At 46.8% G+C, this 15,753-nt stretch overlaps 1 long non-coding RNA gene across 1 annotated transcript; it reads left to right on the top strand.

The window, feature by feature from the left end:
- The first annotated feature begins 468 nt into the window (after positions 1–468).
- LOC309334808 lies at positions 469–2,376 on the top strand. Its single transcript, XR_014153279.1, has 3 exons — positions 469–538; positions 1,267–1,345; positions 2,272–2,376. It is a non-coding gene; the product is annotated as an uncharacterized lncRNA (long non-coding RNA).
- The last annotated feature ends 13,377 nt before the right edge of the window (positions 2,377–15,753 follow it).

The raw sequence follows: 15,753 nt of genomic DNA, 5'->3' as shown, positions 1-15,753 counted from the left end.
CATCCAGAGCCAATGCACATCCCTACCATTAAGTCCATCTTAACAAAACAGCCAAGATTTTAGAAGCCTAATTTTGACCTCAACAGCTATATTCTTCACTATTTCTCAAAGGAGCTACTAGGCTAATGATGAAATAACAGCCTGAGCGCAGACCCGATCAGCTCCACGTTGCTTCCTGGGGGAGATGAAACACTCATGAAGATGCAGAGCCCTTCTCCCCAGACAGGAACAGAAGACAGAACTCTCTTAAGATTTCTCTGTCAGTACGTTGTTATTTTTTCCAATTGCTGTTAATGCTTTCATTCAAAAGGTGCTTAACAGAGGTAATATTCACAGAGGAGAGGAATTTTAGTGACTGATGAGGGCTCCACAGTTGTAGTGACTTAGCATACATCCAATTCAGACAATAGTCAACAGTTTCACGAGTTTAACAAATGTTTCTTTAAAACAGCAGCTATGACTCAGAACTCGGCATAGAGGCCTGAAATGCACCTGCTACGGTGCCTAACAGAACAATCGCATACACGTCTACTTGAAAGTAAGTCCTATTTAGTTCAGTGGGTAACGGCGTCTAGGGTTGCAGCTTACAGTACTGAAGTATTTGGCAGTACAGTTTGGCAGTCATGGAACATTTAGCACCACCATTTCAAGGACCTTTTGCAAGGGCCCCCCAAAATCTAAGCCAGGTGTGGCTAACCTGTGGCCCTCCAGATGATGTTGGACTTCCATCAGCCCCAGCCAACATGGCCAATGTTCAGAAATTATAGGAGCTGTAGGGTGGCAACATCTGAAGGGCTACAGGCTAGCTACCTCTGATTTAAGGCAAGGTACCAGGGAGAGGACCTTCTCAATGGTGGCCCCCAATTATGAGATGCTTTTCCTATGGTATACTTTGTTGACTTTTCAGTGCCAGGGAGAGTCCTTTTCTATTTTCCCCCAGTCTTAATTTTAGTCCCTGCTTCTTGTTAGGACTAAAGGAAGTTGCATTTTACTGAAGTCAGACCATTGCTCCATCTAGCTGAGTCTTGTCAACACTGACAATACTGGCAGTGGCTCTCCAGGTTTTCAGGCAGCAGATACCGGGGATTGAACCTGGGACCTCGTGCATGCAAAGCAGATGCTCTGCCACTGTGCTGTGGCTCTTCTCCAGTTGTTTTAATCAGGCTCTTAAGGTCTTGCTGCCTTTTTAGCTTGTGTTTTATTACAGTTCCATTTTGTTCTGCTTTATTTATTTATTTTGTTTCTGTGTGTTTTCCTTTTATGCAGTACTGCCCTAGGAATTTCTGCTGACGAGCGGGATAGGAAGAAATAAATATTCCACCTTCCTGCAAATGGAGAAAGAAGGGTAAGCATCAACCCCCCCCCCAAGTTTTATTTATAAGATTCACTTAATTAATGGAAGCCCAATGCTCAGTGTTACCAGCTTGCACTTTGTATGGCATGAGGATCACTGTAACATCCTTGCAGGTGGTGCGAAGTAGCACGGCCTCAATTGACCTGCTGTAGTTCCTGTTTCTCATTTGCTGCAATATTCAGCTGCTATTTTACGATCGGATGTAGCTACACGGCTCAGCCTGACCACAATATTTTGCAGGAAATGTCACATTTCTGCATAGAATGATACATGGTCATATACCAACAATGAGTAAACCCAGCATTTCTTTTCCTTTAGGAGATGGCAGTTATATCACTGTGCAGAAATATAAGATGGCAGCAATTTCCATTCCAATATGGAATACATATTGGAATGGAAATTGCTGCCATCTTATAAACAACGCTGTTTCTTTTCCGCTGCAGTTTGTCTTCTGCCCAGTACTATGTTATTCTCCTTGCAATCTGCTATGGTTGAATTTAACATAATTTCAGTTGTGATGATTATTGGTATGATTATGTGACTTCACACCATGAATTCAATCCTGCTTGCTTTGGGTGTGCCACCCTGCACAGAACTGGCTGGCACACTTGTGTTCTGCAGGAAGCAGGACTAAACTGCCCATGCACCAGCTGATATGCAGGGAGTTCAGTCCCACTTCGGTTCAGGAGCATGAGAATGTTCCATGTGCAGAACATTTTCACACATCTATACCCTGCAGAAATATAAATGTAAAACCATGTGAAAAATACGTCATCCATGATGTACCATTTGGGGGCTTAGAAACAACGATGATGTCAGCAAATACCACTTGTCTTCCCTTGACTTATTTCCATTCTGGGATGCAAACGAACACTCAATCTGTTTCAATTTCCATATCTGCCCCTGTTTTATTGCAGAATTCTCTGACATCCCTTCTTCTGTGGTATGAACCCAGAGCCTATAAGCTCCATCTGCCTGCTGTCTGTTAGATGGGGAGTGCAATGGCATTCCTTGCAAAGGGCCTCATATTCAGTTCCTGGAACTTCCAGGTAAATGGATCAGAACACATAATGTGAATGGTCTTTGCCTGAGATCCAGGACAGCTGCTGCCAGTCAGAGTAGACAGCACTGGGCTACATGGATAACTCGTCTGACCTCGGTAGAAAGGAGATTTCTGTGTTCTTCTTATAGTGTGAGAAACGGGGCCATTGCTGTGGTTCAGAAGAAGGCCATATATGGAAGAAGTCCAGGAATGCCCTCTTAACAATTCCCCTGTAAGAAGACCCCCACACCCCTGAGGCTGCACTATGGCTAATCTTAAATTAGCCAAGGCACAGTTCCAGAGTGAACAGAGGGACTAGATTGGTCAAAGAAACTATGTGCAATAGGGTTTTCTCTTAGCTTTTAAAGTATTCTGCCTTTCATTTTGCCTTAGTAGCTTAGGGTGGGGGATTCCTGTCGCTATGGCTCTGATGCCATTAGAGTTGCCTCCATATTATTCAGAAAGTGAGGAGGCAAAAGTCAAATGCCGGTTTCAATAAAAACTGAGAGAGCAGGGAAATTTGCATGATGGGACTGGGGTAGTTTTCCACATGTCATGTGTGGGCTACAAAACCAAGAGTGGCCTAATGATACCTTGGCAAGACACTCAGATTACCTGGCTGTCCCTCCATGGAGGTAAACTAACACCAAGTGTTGTATTCCTGCCGTGATGGGAAAGGAACAGAGGCCTCACCTGGGCATAAGGGCCCAGCCACCAAAGGAGCATTGCGCTTCAAGGGCTGGTAGGGAAAGCCACGTGTCGGTGACCTGAAGCTAAGGTGTCCCTCTCAGGGTGAGGAAAAGCCCAGGGCTCTTGACAAATGGAAGCTAAATAAATACATGCTGTAAACAAAGGGAAATAAGAGGTACAAAGAGCAAAGCGCTGAAGGATATCTCTGCCAAAGCATGTTCTGTTCTTCAGACAAATTGGGGTGTTTTTTTAACGCCTAAAGGCTACACAAATGACTCAGCAGATGGAATCTTTTTTGGCAGGTAGCAGTGGAGAGATTATGGACACAATTCACCAAGTCTGTGTTCAAAATGCATTCTTTCTCCTACACACACACACACAGAGAGAGAGAGAGAGAGAGAGAGAGAAGGAGGAGGAGGAGGAGGAGGAGGAGGAAGAAAAAATGAGGAGCTGCACTTAGGCTGTGTATACACTTCAGCCTTAGAAGTACTGCAGTTCAGGGTTTCTAAAAGCCCTTTTGTAGACCATACCTGCATACTATGCGGATAGCAATTTGTGTACACTGACCAAAGAAATGTGTCTATATAGGAGACAGGAAATGCACATTGTGGCTGCATGTTCAGGACGGTTTTGCCCTCTGTCTCTCCTCACAGCTTTAATAGTAACTTTCATTCATTGCCTTTCCTGGCCCTTGCATGCATAGAACTGGCCTTCTCAACTTGTTCCCAGCTTTGCATTGGGCCACAGAGCACACTCAAAAGGGCTCCTGAGGTATAACCCCTGATCTCTCCAGATAGGGCAGGCCCAAGACTTCCTGCTTCAAACCCCAGAGAGCCATTGCCAGCCCCTGGTGATCAGAGGTAGCCAACACGATGCCTTCTAGATGTTGCTGAACCCCAACTCCCATCAGCCTCAGCCAGCACAGCCAGGGGTCAGGGATGATGGGAACTGTAGTGCAGGAACAACCTGACAGTACCATGTTGGCTAGTCTTGCTGACAGTACTAAATTAGATGGATCAGAGGTTGACTTGATATAAAGCTTCTATCTTCCTACGCTTATGCCCCTAAGTTCCAGTCCAGTGGTGGACTTCAGTTGCGATGGATCTTGGAATTATTTGGCTCTTATCACTCTCTGCCTTGTCTCCTGAACAGGCAAAGTTTCCTTGATTCATCTAGCCTGGAATTATTGATTCTGAATCTGATTCCGGTAAAAAAGACATCACTCTATTTCAGGGCTGCAAAAACAATACGATGGCTCAGCAGGTAACCCTGCACAGCCTGCAAGGATGATTCCCTATCCCAGGCTTCCTCAACCTCAGCCCTTGAGATGTTTTTGGCCTACAACTCCCATGATCCCTAGCTAGCAGGACCAGTGGTCAGGGATGATGGGAATTGTAGTTTCAAAACATCTGGAGGGCCGAGGTCCAGGAAGCCTGCCCTATCCCATCCCTCCCAGCAGTCCCTTATAATGCTGCAATTTGTTTTGGTGTTTGGCATCAGCTTTGTCTCCATACTGTACACAGAATGGCAGCAACAGGTGCCTGCTGGGGCCAGGTGTTCAGGCAACTCCTTTTGTTCCCTGGAATGTGCTCAGCTGTTGTTTACACTCCGGATAATTATGCCACGTTTCCATGAAGACAGCAGCGCAGCAAGTGCCACAAGCTGAATGCAGAGCACACCCCTCGCATCCTGCAGCACTGAAGACAAAGCCAGGAGTTCTCATGCCTTGCTTGTCCCAGGGCACTGCATCTTGATGGGGTGGGGTAGGAGGGTCCTTTGATCCTCTTTCTCTGGTGCTTCTGAGAGCCATGATTGTGGGGGTCCAGGGTAGGCGAAAGAAAGTGCACAGCACATGTTAAATGACAGAATCCACTCGCACATTGTGTAGTGATGACCACCAACTTGGATGGGTTTAAAGAGGGTTTGAGAAATTCATGGAGAATAAGTGTCAAGGCTCAGGGAATCCTATCCCTCCCCCAGTGACAGCCAAAATAGCAGATAACACTAAGGGTCCTAACCGCAGAATTTATTCAGTATTCAGAGAGAGAGAGAGGGGGGGGGGGAAGGAATGTAGTCTTTATGCCAGGCATAGGCAAACTCGGCCCTCCAGGTGTTTTGGGACTACAACTCCCAACATCCCTGACTACTGGTCCCAAAATATCTGGAGGGCTGAGTTTGCCTATGCCTGCTTTATGCCATGATGACATTGCTCCAAGTAAAGTCCCACCCCCCTACGTCATCCCTATTCTACATCACTCCTGCACCGGTTAATCTGAGCTTTCTGTCGCTGAGCTCTCTGTTCTATTACCCGTAATGCCCGCCGGGGGGGGGGGTCAGGAATGCTTCCCAAGGACACTGAGTCTGTCAGCTGTGTCTTCCCTGGTGCTTGTTCTTCTTTCTGCTGTTCCTCTTCCAATATTTTCCAGCTTTCCCCCTCTGCAACCTCTGAACTATGCCCCTCTGCAAACCACTGTTCAAAATCTATACTGTCCTCTAGTTCTTGGGAAGGTTCAGGAGAAGGAGCGGCAGCCCCCACCATTCCTCCTCAGTCCAGGCCCTGTCAATAAGGTTATCAGTGGCTATTAGCCATTATTATTATTATTTATTTGGTAAAGGGACCCCTGACCATTATATCCAGTCGTGACCGACTCCGGGGTTGCAGCACTCATCTCACTTTATTGGCCGAGGGAGCCGGCGTACAGCTTCCGAGTCATGTGGCCAGCATGACTAAGCCACTTCTGGCGAACCAGAGCAGTGCACGGAAATGCCGTTTACCTTCCTGCCAGAGCGGTACCTATTTATCTACTTGCACTTTGACGTGCTTTCGAACTGCTAGGTTGGCAGGAGCAGGGACCGAGCAATGGGAGCTTACCCTGTCACGGGGATTCGAACCACCGACCTTGTGATCGGCAAGCCCTAGGCTCTGTGGTTTAACCCACAGCGCCACCCGCGTCCCACTATAATAATTATTTATTATTTTATCATTATTTATTGAATTTATATACTACCCTATACCTAAAGGTCTCAGGGTGGTTCACAGCCGTGATGGCTCTGCTGAGCATAGTCAGAGGCTGCAATACTTCTGAATACCAGTTGCTGATAACTGCAAGCAGGGAAAGTGCTGTTGCACTCAAGTCATGCATGTGGGCTTCACAGAGACACCTGCTTGGCTATTGTGAGAAGAGGATGCTAAATGCGATGGGCCTCTGGGGCTTTGCTTGTGTCCATACATTCTTGTGTTAAAGGTAAAGAGGGATGTGAGTGGCGCTGTGGTCTAAACCACCAGCCCACTTCAGCTTGCAGATCATAAGGTCGGCAGTTCCAATCCACCCACCCATCTTCTCTTTCTCCCAGCTCCTGCCAACCTTGCAGTTCGAAAGCATCCCTGTGTGAGTAGTTAAATAGGTAGTGGGAAAGTAAACGGTGTTTTCTTTTTGCTCTGGCTTCCGTCACGGTGCTCCGTGCACCAGAGCTGGCCACATGACCCGGAAAGCTATCTGTCGAGAAATGCCAGCTCCCTCAGCCTGAAAGCAGAGATGAGCACTGCAACCCTATAGTCGAATTCAACTGGACTTAACCATCCAGGGGTCCTTTACCTTTTACCTTTACCTTTGTTCAAGGGCTGTTGAGGTAACAATAGGAAAGCTTTTTAGGCAATTCCAAGTGCTGTGCAAACATCATAAATTATTGCTTGGTGAGGACAGTATATCCATAGCAAACAAGAAGCATGCAAAGAGAGCCAAGGCCTCTAATTTGACAAACAGGCCCCATCACCTAGGCAACGAGACACCAGCCTTTTCTGAGGGAAGAAAGTGCTGTGACCCAGGTCATGTGCGATGGAACTATAATGCCCCAGGTTCAATCCTGGTAATTCCAGACGAACCATAACAAGTAGCAGACCTGGGAAAAACTTCTGCTTGCAACACTGGGAAGCCGCTGCCAGATTAAATAATGGTGAGTGGCGTAGATCAACAAACCGATTCAGTGTGAGTCGGCTTCTAACAGCAGGTGGCCTGATCTATTCCTCCCTTGGCTTAAAAGTTTCTCCACACTCTGATTCAAACTAGAAGTAGAGTGTGAATGACCCCAGACTGGGATCCTGGGTCTTGGTAGAACATCTAAATAGATGTCACACCAGTGAACATGCTTCCCAAACAGGCTTGTAGGTGAGGAGCAATGTGGAGGCAGGGGGAGAACTTCACTCAATGGAGAAGATGATGCTTCAGCCTTCCTCCATGTGTTGACTGTCCTCTGCATTCCTCTCCCAGACTCTTTTCATGGGATGAGGAGTGGTGGACATCATCATTAGGCACTACCTTCTTCCCACAGATTCTCCTGCAAACACCCTCCAGCCCCACATGAGCATTAGGAGACAAACCTGAGGTTTTAAACCCCATGTTTGCTTCATGTCATTTAGTTCTACCCTAGAAAGCACCACGGGGAGGGGGGTTTGAAGAGGGGAGGTGCTAGGCAGGGAAGGAGTGCCTCCCCCTTCTCCCAGATGCATTCCACATGCAGCAGGGACTCAGTGGAAGTGCTGGCCGTTTCAGTTCTAGCCACAAGAAGTAAGCCTTTATTTTGCTGCCACAGCCCAGAGGGCACCTCATTTCCAGGTCTGACAGGTGGGTGGGTGCTGGGCTACATGTTGTCCTATCCATCTCTGCACCACTGTAGACAAAGAAATGGGGGCGATGGGTAGTTTGCAGTAGAACTGGAGTTGATCTGTGGCTGATCAGCAGCTCCCTATTCTCCAGGCATACATGCTAAGTTTCTGGGACCACTTTGCACATTGAGTTGTAGCCAATGTTAGTTGCACCCAGAATAAGCTCATTGAAATCAATGGACCTAAGTTAGTTGTGTCCATTAATCTGGACACAACCCATTCTACTTGCAGTTTTTGGTGTACACCTCAGACACTATGAATGTCCACCTAAAAATGTGTTAGGGTTAGTTGTGCACAGTTCCCCTAAGAACCATCTAACTTCCATATGTTCCCCACTTCCTCTCTTCCCTTGGTCTAGGCCGGGGTAGTCAACCTTTTTATACCTACCGCCCACTAATGCATCTTTCTTGGTGGTAAAGTTTCCTTACCACCCACCAGTGCTGCAGTAACATGTGCCGTAGAGCCCCCTACCGCCCACCTGGAATCCTGCAACACCCACTAGTGGGCAGTAGGGACCAGGTTGACTACCCCTGGTCTAGGCAAACCCTTGCTGCAGGCCTATGCTTAGAGCCCTCCCAGGGAATGGTATATATAAAACCCAATTTAATAAGCCTCTTAAATGAAAGGCACTTCTAGGGAGTATGAATCAATAGTCAAATTGCAACAAACATGGATCATATAGGCACCACTCATCAGACTGCTGCAGTTCACGGCAGTAATATTTTCTATGTACCCTCTGTATAAAGTGATTCTTCTTGCACACAGAAAGCAGGCATCTCTTGCCCTTGACACCCAGCTTCTCTGAAATGCCCCATATTTTCCAGAGTATCATAAACATGGACATCCATGTTCTCGATACTTTTATATAATCCTTAGGCTGCTTGCGTAACAGATGAAATGACACAAACAAAGCAACCATTCTTCAAACGTGGGTTTTTTTTTTATATAGAAGCTATTCTGTTCCACCTCTATATGGCACTGAGCAAAAAGTACATGGAGTTTTGATAGGGTTTAATGGCCCTCAGGGCTGGAACGGGAACATGAAACACCGAAGGGGTGTTTCTTCCCCGTTTCTCAAATGAAACAAGGAAAGAAGCATTATTACTCACTGGATCATGTTGCGTAAAGGTGGTGGGTTGTGTTCAGAGGCAGGCAGACCACAAGACAAGGGGACAGGAAGCTAACCTTAGGCAGCAAATGTTGGGCGTAATAGGAGACAGGGAAGGACCATCTGACCTTTGAGCGAGTCTGTCATACATATCTTCTCACACCTCTGGAATGAAGTTTAAAAAACAATCTCAGGCAAGACTACCACAACCTCAGGCAGCAACTTAGCTTCGGGGCTGCAGGGCAGACCACAGGGCACACATTTTCTTTTGCCACTTTCCACTTCTCAGAATTTGCTACCTGAGGCAGACCCTCCAAGTGTCCCTATTGTCCAAGAACAGTTCTGGATTTACAGAAGCCATCCTGGTTTCTGATTTGATCCACAAATGGCCCACTTTTCCTTAGGATGTCCTTATTTTCGTCGGAGGATATGGAGTTATGCGACCCCCAAGCCAAGGAGATAAGTAACTATACAACCTTTAGAAGACATCTGAAGGCAGCCCTATATAGGGAAGTTTAATGCTTAATGTTTTGTTATGTTTTTATATATTTTGGAAAGCTGGCCAGAGTGGCTGAGGCAACCCAGTCAGATGGGTGGGGTATAAATTATAAAATACTAATACTACTACTACTACTACTAATAATGGAATAGGACATCCCTATTTTCATCGGAGAAATGTTGGAGGGTATGCAGAGGCAGCTGCCTTACTCTGCTTCATGGAAAGGCCAAGTCCTGCTCCTCACTGCCGTTCAAAAGCACTGGTGCTGTTCCTTAGGCCAGTCACTACTTAGCTTCCTTTTCCCCTCTTGGAATTCAACTGGCAAGATTCAATTCAATTCATTTATCTCCACCGAGGGGTAAACACAAAAACAAATGTCTCCAGCCAGCAGCAGGGAAAGACAATCCCTGTACAGTGAAGAATAAATCATCTCCGCTGCCTCTGGCTGAGGATATCAGGCTCCATTAGCAGGGCATGTAAACACAAGGTCACCCTGCTGCCAAGAAGAAGTGAGGCAGGGGAGAGAGAGTCGGCCGAGGAGACCTAATTGAAAACACCAGCATGTTCATCTCCAGCCTGGCTTACAGCGAGTGAGAAGTAAACAGAAACCCAAAGAAAAAGGGGCTGTCTGCATCTGGGTGGCTCGCTGGCATCATTCGTCTTTGCAGATGCAGCAGAGTTTTGTTGTTGCCTTTCTGTATTATTTCCCTCTTTGTTGAAAGGCTCTATTACATAACCTGTTGTGCAGAGAATCTATAGAGGCTCCTGGCAGTGTCCCAGGGCCCCTCCCTTGAAGTCCCAGAGAAGGAACATTCAGCTGCTGTCAACAGCTGGAATTCCTAGAAGTGAAAAAAAAGAAAAAGACAAAAGGTCGTACAAGGTCCAGGGAACAAGGCAAGCGAAAAGGGGGGAAATGGTGAGAATGATGGGTGGCAGAGTGTGAAGGGACTCTCTGTCTGCAAATGTGCACATGGAGGGTTTCAAGGCAAACTCTCGCAAGCCATTAACTTGTCCGTCTTGGCTTGTTTACCCCAAGAAAAACAGTCCAATTGATTTTGCTACGGCCTCTTCTTGTCAATTAAGCACTTTTTTTCTGGCACTGTAGGGACACCCAAGAATGCCTGCTGGCTGTTTTCGCTCTTCTTGACGGATCTGAAGGAGGAGACACTCTTCTTACATTCCCACTTCCATGGCCCACTTGCCACTTGATTGTGGAATTGAGTGCAAAGCCTGTTGTCTCATACTTAAAAGGCAGAGCCAAAGAGTCAGCTCTGAGTTTAAAGCCTCGTCCATCATCATTGTTGTTCCATGTGGATAGTGAGCATCTTGTATCTCCATTAATTCTCTGCTGTCTATATGCCATTTCCCTCCAAATCACTGTCTTCCCACCCTTTTCCCTCCCTCCATTTGGATTTTCCTATACCAGGGATGTTCCATAACAGAGAGGATGGACGAGGCCTAAGATTTCCTCAGTCTGTACTCAACAGTGGGATAAGAAATTGAGCCTGGATAGCTCAGTTGGTTAGAGCATGGTGCTGATAACAGCAAGATTGCAGGTTTGATCCCCATATGGGACTGGTGCATATTCCTGCATTGCAGGGGTTTGGACTAGATCAGGCATGGGCAAACTCAGCCCTCCAGATGTTTTGGGACTACAATTCCCATCATCCCTGACCACTGGTCCTGTTAGCTAGGGGTCATGGGAATTGTAGTCCCAAAACATCTGGAGGGCCGAGTTTGCCCATGCCTGGACTAGATGATCCTCAGGCTGCCTTCCAGCTCTACAATTCTATGATTATGATGGTCATTCCCAAATAGGACACTGAGGCTGCCAGTGCATCCTTGAAGATTTATCAGGTTGTTCAGTAGGAGGTGGTGTGGCATGGCAGCGATGCTCACCTGACCTCCAGTTGGTTGTGCCACTGCTGCTTACTGGGAGGCAGAGGGGGAGGTGGCTGTGGGAGCACCAGATTGGCTCTATCAGTGCCCTTGCATCACACTGGCCTCGCAGCCTTGTCCCCTCCCCCTCTACCTCCCAATAAGCAGCAGTGACTGACAGTCAGGTGAGTGCCATTGTCCCACCACACCATGCGCTGCTGTTGTAGTAAGTGTGTGCCATGAATTTGTTGGCAAGCGATTGACAATAGCACTTGAAAGTAGCAGCAGTGCCCGAAGGCTGTCAAAGTGTCAGGGACTGGGCAGAAGAGGAATGGTGGAGACCGCCATCCCAACCTAACCCTTCCAGAGAAGAGGAAGACAGTTTAGATTTACAGGAGAGGGTTGAGGGAGGTCACAGCTCAGAGGCAGATGAGGGGGAAAGTTAGGAAAGAATGGGAGAGGAGGAGGAAGAGGAAGCACCAAGGGGGCGACAGCTGATGGACACAGTGTCTTTAGAAAGCATTCCAGACCCGTTTCTCCCAGAACCGGGTGAGCCTTGAAATTAGGAGAGCAAAGAGCTCAAAGGCAGAGAGCACTTATCAGCACCCGTAGAGATGATGAGATTGATGAATGAGGAAGTTGGAGAGACGGGGGGGGGGTAGAGATTCACTTGGGACAACGGCATTATCCAAGAGGCTGGGTTCTATAGCCTGTCTCTGTAAATATTGAATAAAAAGTGGATGGTAAGAACCTTCCTTGTACATTACTAGGCAACCAGCCATGGGAGTCGCTGGCAGCAGCCTGACACAAAGAGAATAAAAACACAGGGAGACTTATACCCTGGTTCTCTGCTGCGATGTAGGAACAAGCCAGCGTGTTCTAGGCAAAAGGATATTCCACAGCTCCTCCAAGGATTTCTTCTCAGGCCACCATTTTTTTAAGAGTCATGGTCGCTCAGTAGACTTGTTGAGGGGTGCTGCTCAGAAATAAAGCAAATTCAGATAAATTGAAGGATGAGCCAAGACTTTGCAGCAGTCTATTCTGAGGGCTCCGTAATGATACCTCGAAGGGGCTTAAGGGGGTAATTTCAAGGCTCCGGGCTCATAGCTCACAAGTCCTGACCTCCCACTTCAAAACACTCCACTGCAGGGGTATAAATTATACAGCAGCGTAAGAGAGATGGAGCGATAATTGGAGGGCGCTGAAGACAGCAGGGTAAACACAGGGCCACAGAGACTGTATTTTTATCCTTCAAATAATATATGAATTTTATTTTTAAAGAGGTTAATCTTGGAACCTATGCTCCATTTTTGCTGCCCTGTGCATTAAATACACCCCAAAACAAACCCATTGCTAGCCAATTTTGTTGTTTGGGTCAAGCAGATTTCCCTTTACAACATCTCAGAAACTTCTGATAGCTTCTCCAAAGTAAAACAATACAATCGACAATAAAATAACCAAAGATTTCTAAATACAATGGATCAATAGCAGTGGGGCTATCGCTCAGTGGTTAGAGCATCTGTTTGCAAGCAGAAGGCCCCCAGCAACTCCAGATAGGTCTGGGAATGTCCTGTCTAAAACCCTGGGGAGTTCCTGCCAGTCACTGTGGACAATATTGAGGTAGATGAAAAATGGCCTGACTCAGTGTTAGTCAGCTTGCTGTGTTCTGTGTTCGAACTAGCCCCAGGCTAAGAGCGTGAATTTCAATGCACAAATATAAGATGGGGGAGACCTGAATTGCCTGTAAAGGTAAAGGGACCCCTGAGCATTAAGTCCAGTCGTGGACGACTCGGGTTGCGGTGCTCATCTCGCTTTACTGGCCGAGGGAGCCGGCGTTTGTCTGCAGACAGCTGCAGATGTTGGTCATGTGGCCAGCATGACTAAGCCGCTTCTGGCAAACCAGAGCAGCGCACGGAAACACCGTTTACCTTCCTGCTGGAGCAGTACCTATTTATCTACTTGCACTTTGACGTGCTTTCGAACTTCTAGGTGGGCAGGAGCTGGGACAGAGCAACGGGAGCTCACCCCGTCGTGGGGATTCTAACAGCTGCCCTACGCTCTGTGGTTTAGACATGTGAAAAGGATCTAGTAGACTCAAAACTTAACATGAGTCCACAGTATGATGCAGCAGCAACAAATACTAATGCTATCTGAGGCTGCATCAACAGAAGTCTAGTGTCCAGATCAAGGGAAGTAATAGTGCCACTCTATTCTGCCTTGGTTCTGGACACCGCAATTTAAGAAAGATATGGACATACTGGGTGGGACGTGTGCAGAGGAGGGCAACCAAGATGATCAAGTGTCTGGAAACCAAGTCTTATGAGGAATGGTTAAGGGAGTTGGGTATGTTTAGCCTGGAAAAGAGGAGACTGAGAGGAGATATGATAGCCATCTTCAAGTATCTAAAGGGCTGTCACATGGAAGATGGAGCAAGCCTGTTTTCTCCTGCTCCAGAGGGTAGGACCTGAACCTATGGCTTCCAGTTACAAGAAAGGAGATTCTGACTAAACACCAGGAGGCCCAGAGGCTGTATTTTTACTCGTCTGTAGAAGATGAGGGGGGCTCAGGAGCACATCCTGCTCTGATGGAGCAGGGGGATTCAGAGGGGAAAGTGGGTTCAGTGGTGCCACCCAGGGAGAGCTGGCACATCAAGAGGAAACAGGGAACTCAACCCCCTAGGCAGAAAGCCTGTCTACAGTTCAGGAAATCCTGAAGGGCAGGGATTCTTATGTGTACTGGGTATTCTCCACCTCTGATTAAACATTTGGCATGTAGGTGGGGAAACTTGTTGGAACAACCCCACGGCTCCCATTCAGCCTTGGAACCCTTCTTACTAATCTCAGGTGCCTGAATGCTGGCCCTTGCTCCTGGGCTGGATTGTTTGGTTGCTGTTCCCTTGCCATTTAAGAGCTCCTAGACTAGATTCTTATTTTTTTCCTTGATGCCAAGTTTGTACTGTTACACTGCTATAATAAATGTTCACATTTTTCAAGTAAGAGTACCTGTCATGGTTTTTTGGGCAGGAAATAGGACAACCAGTCCCACTAAAGCCATCCTAGTTCCATAACCAAGCCCAATACCTGACAGAAATGGGTCGAGGGAGGATGCAATGTCTGTGTACGCCTTAATTTGCTCTGCCACCACATGTTTGATTGATTTTCTTAGATTTTAAAAACAGGTTGGCTCCATCCTCCTCATCTAAAGACAGTTTCTTCAGGAGTGGGCAGACAACCACCTCTTTTAACAGAGAACGGTCCCTCCCTCCCTGCAGTGGAATGCTGACGGTTACAGCCAGTAGGCTCCAAAGCTTCACTCAACTGGCCTTAACAAGCCAGGATGGGCAAGAATCTCACCACATAATTGCCTTCCCAACCCCAAGCTCTCTGCTGACATCCTCAGGGCCACAATGCTGAAATGATCTAAGTCACTTATAGTCTTCATTGCACCTAGATGACTGACACAACAATTCAGGAGGGAAAAAAGGAATAAACTGTCACCCTCTTTCAGTTCCACATCTGTAAAAAAAACCCAAGCAGGAGTGGCTGAGGGCTGTTGCGCTGGCCAGCGCAATGAATGACACAACAGCATCCACATCTACTAAGCCAAAAGGATTTAACAAACTCCAGATGATGACAGACAAACAAGGGACCCAGCCAAGATTAGGCCAATGATTTTCTTAAAATGACATCAGGAACTTGTATCCTCAGCTCAGCATGCGAGAGACACACATCTCCCATGATTCCTTTCAACCTAGAAGATGTTTTCTCAAGCCAGGCTGACACACTTCACAACAGCACAGGGCTGAGCCGAGATATTTGCAATGGCAACAACAACAAAAGGCAAGCTAATCCTCGTGGCAATTTCTACATATCTGCTTTCAGTTTAGGAAATGTAACTAGGGAATGGGTCCAATACATGCTGTCTTAGCAACAGGGTGACAGGAATTTCTGATTACTTACCCAAATTTGTTTCCACTGTAATTTTGGCTTTCTATATGATTGATGTTTAGGAGAGGAGGACGTAACCCATCCTTAAGCTGGGCTTTGTGTATGTTGCACTGCAAGTGACTGAACTGTACAAAGAAAAGCCAAGTGCTGAAACCTGTATAAATGAGATATATTTGCATTTATACGTTAAAAAAGCATAATAATGCATTTTAGTTCATGTAAAGGGGTAGTTTAGGGCACTTAAAGCATAGCTCTCTGAAGCTTGAAAACCCTCCTGAAGCATTCTGGGTTCACAGGCATTATTACCAGGAAGTTATTACAGAATCATAAAATCATAGAATTGTAGATTTCGAAGGTGTCTCATGGGTCATCTAGTCCAACCCCCTGCAATGCAGAAAACTTTTGCCCACCATGGGGCTTGAACCCATGACCCTAAGAGTCTCATGCTCTGCCAACTAAGCTATTCCCTAGTCCTAAAGCCCATTAGCTTTTTCTTTTAAACAAGAAAATTCTGTGCTTGTGCAGAATTGCAGAGTAGCCCTAAGGTGTGTCCTGCACAGACTAAGAGGCAT

This window comes from Podarcis erhardii (assembly GCF_964252035.2).
Source record: "Podarcis erhardii genome assembly, chromosome: 2".
Taxonomy (NCBI): domain Eukaryota; kingdom Metazoa; phylum Chordata; class Lepidosauria; order Squamata; family Lacertidae; genus Podarcis; species Podarcis erhardii.
This window is presented reverse-complemented; position numbering and strand designations above follow the sequence as displayed.